Raw genomic sequence first — 15417 nt, 5'->3', positions numbered from 1 at the left:
AACTGCGCTTTATTCTGTGACTCACAATAAGTATGCACTTTTCTCAAAATAATCAGAGGATGAATGACATGTGGCAGAAAAGAAGATTCGGGTGGGTGTAAACCCTGGGGTGTAAAATTCAACACTGGTCAACACGGTCAAATTTGTCGCAACCCATGCCAATATATTCATCTTGCTATATAGACTCAGAAAATGGTTAGTTTAACCTATCTACGACTGTTTATTCTAATAAAGAATAGTTTGCACTTCCTAAAATGTATGTATCTATGTAACATAACGCAATAGGTCAACATCAACAACGTATATTTCTTTGTTTCCAAGGTAACAAGTCACTCTAGGTAGCAGAAACCATGTTTCACGGTTGTTTGATGGCCTGTAGAAATGTATTCATTTTAAGCAAAGTTAAACGCTGATGGCGCAATTTATCTGAAATCTTGTTTGCATCTTTACAAGGGGTAAATGTCATTAAAACATAAAAATGAGTAACATAGAGCAAGGAAATTATCGAACTACTTTTTATCATGAAATGAAAGGAATAATTTATATTATTGGGCTAAATTCAATTTAAAATATATGTAAATAGCGCCCTCAATTTGCACACAAACATACAGTTTATAGAATAAAAATTACTACAAAAAGGCAGACAAAGATGGAAAATGAGAAAAGAAAATCCAAGTCATAATAAAAAATATAGGCCTATGTGTAATGTGATAGCTGTAGGTTGGTATGTAGAGGTCTAGAGTTGAAACTTATATAGTGTTTTTAATAAATGTTCACATCGAACAACCGTTGTTTTATTTGAATTGTCACGAGACAAACAATTTGAGACCATTTCCAGAGGGTACATCGAGTTGTATCAACGTTGATACGTCGAAATTATAACCTGTACCCACTGGGTTTCCATCAAAACCAAAGCATTATTTTTCTGCTTTGGGTCTAGCTGTATCCCAAAATTTTACTTTGGACCTTTTGCTCAGGACTACTAAGAATAGGTCGTAGATAAGCTTTTTAAGAAATCTGTGTGGCCAAGGAGGAATATTTTTCATGGTTTGGAAAACAATGAGGTAGTTTGAACTTTGACCCTGTATAAACAAAGAAGTGCATGACGATTCGATACCCACCGGAATGTTATTCTATATCACCCAAAGTGTATCAGCACAAAATAAACTTAAACTGGCTAAATCATCGAAACTGCCTTTCAGACTATATGTACAGGGTGTCGAAATCCCAAAAGTTCCTTTACCCTTCTAAAATCTCACTGGCTGCGTAGGAGACTAACTCTGAGGCCGCACTCACCGTCGTAATACAAAAAGTGCGACATAATTGTCGAGTGATAGAGGTGAAGTTTATGATGTTGTTTCTTTGCAAATTACCAATGTTTTTCGCGTCCAAATGTATTGGGAACTTTCATAATGATTGCATGTTATCATTTTGGGAGAATTTGGAAGAAAAAAAGAAAAATCTAAAAATTTAAAAAGATTATACATTAAGCATTTAATAAGGACCACCTCAATAAACTTGATTCAATCCAGCCATATTATACTCGGTTTGAACCAACTTGGATGAGATACGGTTACCCGTTTATTCCCAGAATAAAGTCCAGATCCATATCCAATATTCAGACTGTTAGGGTTAAACATTAACACGGTATCATTTTCTTGGATTAATTTATCTGATAACAGAGGCGGAGTTGTGCCAACAGATTGTCAGGTTTTATGCACTGTCGGTTAGAATTGTTTAAACATTATGCAAAGCTCTGTTTAGCCTACTATAAAGATATTATTAACATAGCAACTGTTGTATAATACAGTATGTCTACATTCATTTGTTAAAGAAGCTGAATTTGAAGTGATTGGTGAAAGGCAAAATAAATGGGATGGTGTTAATTCACCATCGAAGTGGTTACGTAATTCCCTTGGTTACCGGATCACGCTATTTTGGTATGCCTTCGAGTGCCATATATTTTACGTGGTGATTGTTTCGATCGTGGTTCACTACTCAAGTGCGTGATCTCGTTGACATAGTAACATTACGTAACTTCGATACTGAATTGTCAGCAGATTATCTGCTTTTCTATTTATATAGACCTTTTCAAATTGAAGTTTTCCGAAGACAGCTGCCCTTTATTTTGGCAGACCCCAGCTGACAAAGGCAACTATGTAGCCTGAATACAAATCTGCATGAAAGACACGACCAAGCGTACGGTATGTTTCGGGTAAAAGATTGATGTTTACGTCAATTTGTCCAAATATAAAGTGCCAAAAAATGACGACAATTTACACTTTTCTTTCCATTACTGTCATATTGTGAAGTGCCAAATAGCGCAGGTGGTGCAACCCGTCACTCGGAAGACCCGGTAGTCAGAAGACCCGCTATTCAGAAAACCCATTATTCAGAAAGCCCGCTAGTCAGAATTTTTTGAGTAGCGGGCCTTCTGAATAACGGACTTTCTGAATAGTGGGCTTTTTGGGGGTTTTTTTATGTAAAAGACCCGCTACTCAGGTTTTTTCTGACTAGCTGGTTTTCTGAGTAGCGGGCTGTTACCCAGAAGACCCGCTACTCAGAATGGCCACCATTCAGAATTCTGACTAGTGGGCTGTTTTTATCATTTGAAAGAACTGAGTTAGCCTTAACCCTAAACCTAGCCCTAGCCCTAACCCTTACCCTGAGAACTGGGTTTTCTGAGTGGCGGGTTGTCTGAATAGAGGGTGTGATTCTGTTAGAATATTTTCTGGGTAGCGGGCCTTCTGATTTACGGGTTTTCTGATTAGCCGATCTTCTGGCTAGCAGGTCGTTTTTCAATAAAAACAAGGGCCTTCTGAGTAACGGGTCTTCTGAGTGACATTGCTCCCCGGCAAAATAAGCTCTATTTTTGTTAAATTGCTCAAAAGGGTACCGTTATTCATGACGTTTCCTGTCCGCCAAGTTGACACCCAGCTTATTGACTTAATACAGCTCACTGCACCTGGTTTTCCGATCTTGATCTGAAATGGTCTATACCCTTGCTCAAAATATCATGCTATCATTTCCTGAAGAAAGTAAGTAAGTGGTAAAAGCAACATCGTTTTGGAAATTATCATATATGTGCAAGGATATTGTACACAAACGATATATATATTACGCAAGTCAACCGCGTTTTTCGCTGGGCAAGTTTGAATCGGGGTATATATATATCAATCGTCCGATAAAGTGAGTGCAACGGAACTTTGTAATCAGCAAGAACAAGATTGCCAAATAAGTAAACATTATAAATCATTGTAATTCATAGATTGTGTGTATTCCCGCTTATATGAGCATACTATATAAAAAGATTCACATTTGTTAACTTATACAAACAGTGTGTTTTAATGTGCATTCTGTAGTGTTCTTGGGTAAAAGGTGTTTTAGACTCGTAGCGATGATGAGCTAGAGCCCGGAATTGCGCGTGTATCGATAATACTTTCATTATAGGAATGTCATAAGAATGTTTAATGCTTAAATACTTTTTTTTATATAATATAATCAAGGTTTGAGGATCAACTTATATAATTATAGTTTAGTTTAAATTGACTGATGATTAGTGAATGTGAATGTCTCTAAGGAAAGACGTCGTCAACGGTAACGTAGATGGGTCCAAGAATGCATTTGTTGTCTTTCCCGAAACAATTCTCTTCTGTTTTCACAATCTGGTAACCCTCACAGAGCAACGTGCTCAACAACCTCATGTGTTTGATCATCTATTGCCCATGCGACTTTCTTCGCGTCATCTTGATCATATGCAGGTGTGTAGGATTTAGACGAAAGTATGACTTCTTCGTCGGCTGGAGTAACCCTGGAAAATACAAAGACAAGGGCATTATTGCACAGTAAAAAATGTGTTTGCTTTTATCAACATTGTTATAGTTTAGGATAACATTATTTTCATCATTGTCTCTGTCGTCAACATCATTATCATCATCGTCGTCGTCATCATCATCATTATCATCATTTTACCAGCATCATCAACAACAAAAGTAATATCAACGACATGCTCGTAATGTTAATTGATCAATGATAACATCATACTTCATCTTCTACTCCAATTTCTCTACAACAGATTCGTTCCATTACATGTTCTTTTCATCCTCCCTTTCAAGCTACATCACTTTATTGCTGTTGCTTTCAGCTGAAATTCTAATAAATTTCAGCGTAAATTTACCAACTTTTCCATTATTACTGAATACTACTTTCATAATAAAGATATAGCATGGACTAACATGTGTATTTGTTGGCCAATTGGTTGCTGATATTGCCCCAATATCAATGCAATGTTGGGCTTGAGTCAATGTCGGCCAAATGTTTGTCCGTTGATATTTTTGCAAAATCATTTACTGATTGATTGTCCGTATTTATTTACTCTTTTTTATTCTTCATAAAAAATGTGTATAGAAATATGTCATACCTTTGACTTTTCTTCAACATGTATATAATGCCAGCAATTGTAAGCGCTAAAAACAACAAAGCTACGAGGGTGATGAACGTCCAGAAAACAACTGAAAAGAAAATAATACTAAATAAAGGGGACGAAAAAATTCTCTATAGGTGGACTGACTTTTTTTTTTTTTGCAATTGACCCTAAACATCACTAAAATCTGTAAATATTTTAAATTTTATTTCTAAATTTTTTATGGCGAAGAAATAATGTAATAAAAGTATTAATACTACACTTACTAGTGTAAGGATCTGTGGTTTTCTCGGGTTGCTGCAACGGTTCAGAAGTCAGTTTCACAGTGGATGTTTTCTGCCGCGGAGAAGACTGACTTTCTGTAAACCTCTCTGTCAGTGTTTTTTCTGTTGTATACAGATCTGTAATTAAAGAAGTACTTATGGAATCCGATGGAAGTCGTGATGTAACTGCTCCAGATGTAAGTGTTGGGATGTCAGATGACGTTGTCACCATTGTTGTCATGGTTGTGGTTGGTAGTCGTGTAGTTGCTGTTGTTGGAACGTCAGAGGAAATTGTTCCCACTGTTGTGGTTGGTGGTGTTGCTTCTGTTGTTGGGTTGTTTGATACAGCTGTCCCCATTGTCGTGGTTGGTAGTCGTATGGTTGCTGTTGTTGGAACGTCAGAGGAAGCTGTCCCCATTGTCGTGGTTGGTAGTCGTATGGTTGCTGTTGTTGGAACGTCAGAGGAAGTTGTCACCATTGTCGTGGTTGGAGGTATCATTGCTGTTGTTGGGACTTTAGATGAAGTCACCATTGTTGTGGTTGCTGGTGTCGTTGTTGTGTACGAGTTTTCGGTAGATGCAACGGTGATTGGACTATCTGTGGACATCATGAAGGCAGGTGAAGACTGGACGTCAGATGTTGTAGTAGTAATATCTGTTAAAGCTGTTTTAATTCCTTTGGTGGTTAAAAGTGATGTTGTTATTATAACATTTTCAGTAGTAGCTGACGTTGTTTGAGGAATCGTCTCACTTTCAGGTGTACTTGTAATTATTGACGTTGTGGCATATGTTGTCATCGTTGGCGTAGTGACTTCCGTTAACGTTGAATGTGAAGTGGTTGTTTGTAGTGGTTCAGTACTTGCCTTCGACGTCGTCATTACGGAAGCTTCAGTCGTAGCTGATGTAGTCGCCGGAGATGTTGTTAGATGGCTCGTTGTAATTAAGCCTGTCGTTGTTGGTATATTAGTTGTTATTTCTAAACAAAACAAAGCAGAAGTTATTGCAGGAAATTAAATCAGAGGAAAAAAACGTAAAATTTTTAATAGATCTCTTTCTATCTCCTCTCCTGTTTCCTTTTCTTTTCTCCTTCCTTTTTTATCTTATCGTTGATATGTTTTGTAATATAGTATTCCATGAGCTCGACACTACTTTCACCAATACATAACGAATTTTAAGATTTACAAAACAAGACTCACCGGCTTCCCATTCCAAAAGAAACCCTGCATAGTTACCACTGGGATCAGTAATAAAAAGCAGCCATATCGAATCTCCGGGAAGAGTCACAGGATCTGGTACACTGTATAATCCTGTGAAATAACCCAGTGCGTTTTCCTCAACGGGTTCAACTGGTTCTAGCCCTGTTCCGTAGTATAAGTAATCAAAGTTTAATTCTGTTTCGAAATCTTGAAAGGTTATTGATATACTTGAGGCGCCTGTTATGGCTATGATATACGAACAGGTAGAGCTACTTGGGTATGTTTCGGGGTAGTTCGGACTTGAAATAGTCCCGTTATTATTGGTATGGTATTCATCACAAGCTGTTAAGAAAAGAAGAGTGATAAATAGATTATGGGAGAGCGTGGCGTGGTGGTTTGAGACAAATTCACCAAAATCGATTGAAAAATACTCATTTTGATAAAAACAATCATAAGAAAACATCATTTCACACAAAGGAATGAATGAATGAATAAATGAATGAATGAATGAATGAATGAATGAATGAATGAATGAATGAATGAATGAACGATTGATTGATTGATTGATTGATTGATTGATTGATTGATTGATTAATTGATTGATTGATTGATTGATTGATTGATTGATTGATTGATTGATTGATTGATTAATTGAAGACATGTGTGAATGAATAAATTGTCTAATGTATGAAAAGAAAACCAATATGAATTAAATACAAAACACAACACAACGGGTAAGGCCAAAGTAACATTCATTATGTTCCACTTCTGAATATTTGAGTCGTGCCTTTGTTATTAGTACATCGATTTTGAAATCAAAACTTCATTATTTAAAAATCCGTCTGTTTTGTGTTTGTGATTCTATCATTCAAGATGGCTTCCAGTCAACCCAGTTAGCGCACTATGATGGAATAATACTCACCCCGTGTTGCCGATATACAGACAACAAACATCAAAAGACAACGTAAAATCATTACGATGGGTTATCATTATCAACAAGTATTAAACCATGGAAGCCGTAAATCTATCAGATCAGCCTAAATCCACATTTTTGCAGAAAAAATGTTGTGCTTTGATGAAGTCAGTTCAACATAGTAATACCACTCTGTTTTCGTAACCAAATCTTGGGCCTTATCAAAATCACCTTACAGATGATAATTGTAATCTTAGCGTTTTCAAATACAGGGTGTCCCAAAGGTCTCTTTACCATTTCGAACGTCATATCTTTCAATTGGCCGAGGATAAATAAAAATACATATTCCGAGAGAATAAATTCATTATTATTTGGACATTTTGACGTAAAACCGTATCTTATTTTGTTATGATATGGTTGATGATCATAGGTTGAAATTATTTCTTTATAGAATTTCCAATCTAACGCTGGGTGTATATTCATTACGACTTTCACCCCTGGCCATGGTCATTCTGATCTGATGATGAAGCACCAACTGAAGATTAAACTTTACATTGATTCTTTAGAATATGCCTAGACTTTGGAACACTGTTAATGGAAAACATCCGATTGTAAGTTTCATTGGGCTTGTAGTTACAATAAGAACGACATTTATGTTCAACGTTGACCTCTCCGTCTTTACTCGTCCACTGCAAATTATTGAGGGTTATGTTCTGGTAGGAGTCTTGTGACAAAGCAGAGAATTGAAGGATGGACATACTGCAGTTACTCTCCGTTTTCCTATACACAATACACAGTGCTCTCACCATTGACGCGTGACCTCTACAAATGATGTATGTTGGTAGAATGGGCACTTGACTAGTTCACATCACTGTGTGAAAAATAACCAGCCAATATTTAATTTATTCTCCAAACTTCTAGCAAATATATTTCTCTAACATGACCTAAAATTACAGCTAGGTTAGATGTTCAGAAATGGTCGCACTTTTGTAAAATATGAGTGAGGGCAAGGCATAGCTAGCCAACTCCCCAGGTTATATGAATGAAAATTTGACCGAAAATAATGGTATCGGACCTCTCACTTCTGAAGGATGCCACAAAAAAAAACCGGTAAAAGCTACATTTTAATTATTCTCTGGCAATCATCATGATGAGTTTCTTATATAGTATGCCGAAATTGGGTACTGTAGGTGATTGACAAAGGGTCGCACTTTTGTGTTTTAGGAAGGATATGTAAACGACAGATAACACCAAAAATATGAAGAAATTATTTCCAAACCGTGTTAAGTCAACAATCATTATGTTACTCATTTTCAAGAATGCTGGTTAACAAAAAGTAGGCATTGTCTCATTTCGTGAACAAAGCTCCACTACCATTGTTTCCTTACGTTTCCTTTATAATCGGTTACCCAACTGAAGCTGTATTATAGCAGCTCATTTCTATATCGCATATATAAACAGACACATGTGCACAGCCAGAGAAGATCCGATTTAATCAGTTGAGCTGTTTCAATGAGTGTTATCTTGGTTTAATAGCTTTTAATGGGGTTTAAGTCCTGCAAAGGTCGAGGTGAATTCTACTGTAGACATGACTGCATCATGAATGTTGCACTTCAGAAGATAGCTTTTACTGGCCTGATTTCTGAATAAAAGCAAAGCATAAGTACACGTTTCTTGGTGCTGTGCATCATCTTCTTGCTAGTCTATTGTTATACCAGTAATATAAGAAATGTTTTATATTGCAATTGAATGGGGGGAATTGTTGAAAGGAGGCAGGGGATATTCATCCAGAGATGTGTTGTAAACTTATTGTATGATTTTGTGTGTAATGTTCTCAACAAATAATTGCACGAGTTTTCTCTGTGCGAAGATACCTTTATGTTTGCGGTCGGTTGCTGAATACTAGAGTTATGAACGTTTAAAATGGTAAAGGGACTTTTGGGACATTCTGTATTTGTTTTGTTTGTACATACAGATTACAGTAGATATCCAAGTTCCTACTAGTCCGACGAGTCAAGTGATCATGGTGATGGTCAGAATTATTCATTCCACCATTACTGGGGGCAATCCGCACCAAACTGGAGATGTAACTGCCCAATTATGTGAAAAAGCGCTGCCTCAAATTCAATCTTAAGGGACCGTTCACAAACACTTGTTAGGGGAGCCTGATGCAAAAAGGGGGGCCCTGACATTTTTTGACCCTCCTAGGGGGGGGGGGCCTGAAAAAAAGTGACAACGAATTTTCCTGGGAAAATTGAGTTTATATGCTTTTCTATGGGGTTGACCCATAATTTTTATGTTTTTGAGATCTCAAAAGGGAGAGCCCCGAATATATTTTTTTTGTGTGAACGGTCCCTAATTTCAAGACATATCTAATCCCGTATAGTAATCCTTGTACAAATTGTAAGAAGATAACATACAGTGACATTTTGATAAATAGACACCAATAAGATAGTGTAACCATGACTACACAATACGAAAGTCTTATGAAGTTGATTAAGTTAGTTCCCTCGTGAAATATGAATGTGGGCTACATTTCCGTGGTTTTTTCTTCAAAATTTCTTCAAAACTGAGCATCTCCACCCACATTTGACGTTAAAGATGGATTTTTCAAGTGTCTGTCGTTCTAAAAATGTATAATTAAGACCAGCAATTGAGTAGTTATGAGGTCGTAAAGTTTCAGTAATTACAGAAACTTACAAGTAGCTGTTCGCTTATAATTTGTTTAGTTCAACCCTACCATAGCCTTTCATGTGACTTATGTACTATGATCAGTGAAAAATTAATAATTGATGAAAAAATGAATGATTTAATGAATGACTGATTGCATGAATAAATGAAGTAACGAAAGAAAGGATAAATGAATGATTTTATTTATCTCCTATTCTATTTGCTTTATTTGATTTTACATATTTCATTACATCATATACTATTCTATTTGTGTCTTCACTAATTGCTGAATTGCTACATAAGCTTTCTGATTCTTAATTCAGAATGTAGTAAACTAATCAAATTGGGATATTTCCTGTAACGATATTTCACTAATTGCCAGTTTACTTACACTTATTATTTTATTATAATCATCATGAAATAGGCCCGTGTCGCACACAATCCCCATGCTTCCATTTACATTGACAGATGTGATGTTTCATAAACCAGACTTCAGCAAGTCGACAGAAGAATATAGTTTCCTTTCTTGGAAGAGGTACGCACTTTGACGTAAAATAAATCTTCGTCGACAACGCTGGCAAGTAGTAATACATTGACTACATAAAATATTTCTTTGAAGGAAATGGACTGTACGCACACTAACTAGTCCACAACAACATAAAACTGTGTTGAATTGTGTTTACATTTGCATAGGCCTATATACCAAGCATTATTTTAATAGCTTATTGCTATTTTACAGCACATGGTATAATCTTGGAAATTCCCAAGTCTTAATTATAACATTAACCTTTCTCATTACATCACTTCCATGATGTCACTTTCACTTTACAATCTCAGGGTAATTCCCAACTATCCAAAATTAGAAAAGATTCAATTTGTTGTACTTGGTACTTGGTAGGTTGTATACCGCAGGGGTATTTTAACAGGAGGTGGGTGGTCACAAAACTGCCTGATGGTCACGATCCTGGGGAAGAATGAGTTGGTCCATTTTGGTAGTGTAGATTTGGAACTGTTGGTCATGTCCTCTTCTCGTCCTGACGGTCTTGGGAGTGGTAACGTGTATGTCTTGGTGATGTCTAGGTCGCCATGATGGATCTTGTATATATAAGCATGTCAGACGGTGAATTTATCTCCTCTCCTGAAGGCTGTGCCAATCGAGGGTTTCTAACATCTGAGAAACACTAGCTTCATGAGAGTAGTTTCCCGTTGCGAAACGAGCAGCTCTGCGTTGGACCTTTTCAAGGATTTTGATATCCTTTGCGTAGTATGGGTCCCAAGCAGCAATGCTGTATTCGAGATAAGGTCTCAACAATGTCTGGTAAAGCTTTTCTTTAATGTTGGTAGATGAGTGGTGAACATTTCTTTGAATAAAACTCAATGTCCTAGAGGCTTTGGATGCCGCGTGCTGGCTCTGCTTATCCCACTTGATGTTATTCTTTTTTTTACGACATGGCATAACTGGGCATTAACAGCAGAGACAAATAAATCATTTAGAAGCTGCTGACGAGGATGCACCCAGAAAGCGATTAACCTCTCTGCTAAAGCTGGCACTCGATCTAATGGCTGGAATTTGGACAGGTAGAGAATTCCATAATTGGGCTGTAGATGGTAGAAATGATCTTTCATGGCTGACAAGGTTTGCTCTTGGGACTTCCACTGCTAGGTCATGGGATCTCACAGACCGTCGCAACCTGGGGTCATGGACATGGATGTCTGGCATCAGCTGGCATAACAACTCAGGGGCCTCCTTGTAAAACATACGATGGAAGAGGGTGGCTGCTCCAACTGCCCTGCGGTGGGTCAATGGCTGAATACGATGATCTTCATACTCATTTGTTGGCAGACCAATGACACGCTTAGCTCTATTTTGGATGGAGTCAAGCTCTGCTGGCATATTCCATTTTTGATCGTATCATGGCCTTGTAGATGATGGCTCTCTGTGCAGGTAGAACATAGGGCGAAGCTCTTCTGAGGAGTCCCAGTCGCTGAACGGCTGTCTCACACATTTTGGTGACTACTTGGTTCCAGGACAAGTTGTTATTCAATGTAAAACCTAGAAGGTCCACGCTTTCAGCTTCTTCAAGAGTTACACCGAAAAGTGAAGCGATGGATAGTTGCCATCAGCATCTCTTCGGTTGGAGATGGTAGTGGTTTCTGAATGTGGATACCTAGGTACTGGCAGCTTTTTATCGGTTCCAAGGGAGTGCCAAGCATATTATATGATGGATGTCTTGGTTGCGACGATTTATGACCCTCATGATACATTTTTAGCACTGAAACGCATTCCCCATGTCTCTGTCCAGCCGACGAGGTTGTCATGGTCTTTCTGAAGTAAGATTTCATCTTCAGGTCCTCGATTGCCTGGGTTACCAGACAATCGTCGGCAAAAAGGCGAATTGTACTGGATACAACTTGCACAACTTGATCCTCGAGAGGGGAATCCCTAAAATGTCTCATGAAATAGATTTTAATTGTAAACAAAGATAAATAATCAAATTAAATTACTCAGGGCACATCACAAAATATTTATAACATTTTAATAAATATACATTCCACAGTTCACACAAGAAATTGATAGTTGGAGTGGAGATGGGCGAGGTCATTAAAATAATACCTAGATATTAAATATAATTTTTATTAGACTTTTTTATTTGTAAGTTTACTGATTTTGGCATCTTTATTATATTTATCAGTAATATTCCACTTCCTTGTAAGAAATACTTGGAGAAGATTTTTATACTGCAAAAAGGCACTTTTTAGAATCATTTCGAATAGTCATTTTTTATGTATCAAAATAGTCTCTGATACTAATACCGGAATAGTACCCGCTACCTAGTGGGATATTAGTATCGGTATAGTATCCGGATATGTTTCACATGCAAATGTTTTGTCCACATATCGACATATAGTATCGGGATAGTATCCGATAATGGTACTAGGGGCAGACACTGATAAATAGTATCGGAACAGTGCCCGATACTAGTATCGGGATAGTACCTAATACTAGTATCGGGATAGTGTCCGATACTATTTGTTTCGCATGTAAATTGTTTTTGTCCAAATATGGTCATAGCGATATGTCAAGAGATGTACATGGTATATGGACATGGTCACTGGAAAATTTCAAATGATTATAGTAAATGTACATATAGTAATATTCCACTTCCTTGTAAGAAATACTTGGAGAAGATTTTTATACTTCAAAAAGGCACTTTTTAGAATCATTTCGAATAGTCATTTTTTATGTATCAAAATAGTCTCTGATACTACTACCGGAATAGTACCCGCTACCTAGTGGGATATTAGTATCGGTATAGTATCCGGATATGTTTCACATGCAAATGTTTTGTCCACATATCGACATATAGTATCGGGATAGTATCCGATAATGGTACTAGGGGCAGACACTGATAAATAGTATCGGAACAGTGCCCGATACTAGTATCGGGATAGTACCTAATACTAGTATCGGGATAGTGTCCGATACTATTTGTTTCGCATGTAAATTGTTTTTGTCCAAATATGGTCATAGCGATATGTCAAGAGATTTACATGGTATATGGACATGGTCACTGGAAAATTTCAAATGATTATAGTAAATGTACATATAAAATATGAAATGTGTAGCAATTGATTATTGTACATACATGCAGCATTGAAATTTGCGGCCAAAACCAATTGAAAATGTACATTATCAATGCTCAATTGCATGCTCAAAAACATACAATATACACATTCACATTTATTGCATGCCTTGAACACCATTTTGTCTTGGGTGCAGAAATCAACATACTCCATGGTTTGATATACATTATACGATGTTCTTAAGCGTATACTAAAATTCAAATAAAATATAAAGTTCTGTTCAAAAACTGTCACCCAATACAATCATACCTGTATTGTGAAGTCCAGAAATAGAATCCACTGTAAAATTCCTTGCACAACAATATATATTATCCTTTGAATCAGAGGAACTCATTCCTTGACTGTATAGCAATGGCTCCAAGCAGATATGGCAGTTATTCTAATTAGCCATGTAACATGGATTGGCACCAGCTGAAAGCGGGTACTATTCCGATACTATAGTATCAGAATGCTATATAGTATCGGAATAGTGCCCGCTTGCAGATCACTATACCGATACTAGTATCCAACTAGTATCCGCTAGCGGATACTTTTGGATAGCTCCAGAATACCTGCCGGATGCTATTCCGTATAGTAGCCGGACCTATACCAATACCTTTTCTTTTTGCTATGGGATCTGCTCCTATTTTTAAAAAGTATGAATTACTTAATTAATATTTATGAAACATATCATAAGTATGAAAGTATATTTATGTATAAACATTTCTCAAATCAGCTACCTGTAGCATTCGACAATGTCATGCAGCAGATAAATCGACATGTATCACACAAGAAATGTCACACGCGGTAGAAAACGACGCGCCAGGGAAAATATGGGGGGAGGGGGGTACTTGGATTCTGGCCGGATCCAGGCCTGGCCGGGTCCGCGTACCCATACTCGTTATGAAAAAAAGCAAGCCTTGTGCTAGTCTGGAGACTCAAATTCACTGTAGCAGTTCCGCAACGGATATAGCAAATTGACCTCTTCTACGAGGGTCATTCAAAAAGTTCTACCTCTATCTTAACATCTTTGTTATCTTACGTGTCAGGATATTGAAATTACCTATGGTTATACTTTGGAATCTTGGCTACAAAATATAAGTAATTTGATGAAAATTTTATTTTTGGTTGTTTAGATAACTTTGGTTAAAGCGAATGCAGATTTGGTATGTCGGAAATGGTTAAAAACTGAAGCCAAAAATTTAGTAAGCATCATATTGTAGCTTCGGGTAATCTCCATATTTTTTTAAGAGATGCGGTTGTCCAGCTGCTTACTCAGGATAAAAATTTTGTTCCTATTTGAGGTCCCTGACATTACTTGGATTTCTAAACAAAATAAAACACGTCGTACATGAAATGAAAACATCAAAGGGTTCAACAGACACACAAATGTTAGTCAAATTTGCCAGATTTCAACTAGACCACGTTTAAGGGTAATTCGTAAGTACGTCCTTATTTTAAGCAAAGGATGCATCTTGTGTGGAAATAAGATGAACAAATTTGAATTAACTTGTATTACAAACTTATTATGACCCAATTAATACGACCTGCTCACCCAATCGAAGTCAACAACCTATGGGAAATGGTCAATATGAAGGCTTTTCTGAACATGTATCGGTTTCATTGTGCAAATGCACGATACCTAATAAAACTGTACTATCTGCAGGCATAAGATATTGATTAAATTATTTGAACAAAAATAAAGCAATCTAATCATTTTCAGAAAGATAACTATAATGATTTCCATATTGATGTGAACAACCTTTTCAGTCAAAATTAGCCTTTCTTTTCAGATCATTTCCGACCTACCAAATATGTATTCGCTTTAACCAACACATCTTAACAACCAAAAGTCACATTTTAATCAAATAACTTTTATTTTGTAGCCAAGATATATCAATATAATCATGGGTAATTTCATCCTCCTGGCAAGTAAGATAACAGAGATGTGATGATGGAGGTAGAACTTTTTTGAAAGACCCTCGTATAGTCTCCGAAGGATATCAAATGTTCTGACTATTCCACATTGATTTCTGATATAAAATAGAATAAAATGTTTTTAAGTTTCAAAAGTCATTTCTGGTCAAGTCAGTGTTGGTCCGAAATTCCACTGGCGAAAACCAGTAGGGATCTATACGATGATTTTTATTTTTGGGTGGATTTCAAATTGAGAAAATATTCTAAGTATGACTTGTTATACTATAGGCGCAGTGTCCCCGTTTCGGGCGGTAAATCTGGTCCCGCTAGAGGTATGTTTTATTGAAATCTGGTCTAATAGGGGTATTTACTTAAAACTAGTCCCGGTATATTACGTGTGGTTACGTCAAGG

The sequence above is a fragment of the Amphiura filiformis genome, chromosome 17, assembly GCF_039555335.1.
Source record: "Amphiura filiformis chromosome 17, Afil_fr2py, whole genome shotgun sequence".
Lineage (NCBI taxonomy): Eukaryota > Metazoa > Echinodermata > Ophiuroidea > Amphilepidida > Amphiuridae > Amphiura > Amphiura filiformis.
This window is presented reverse-complemented; position numbering follows the sequence as displayed.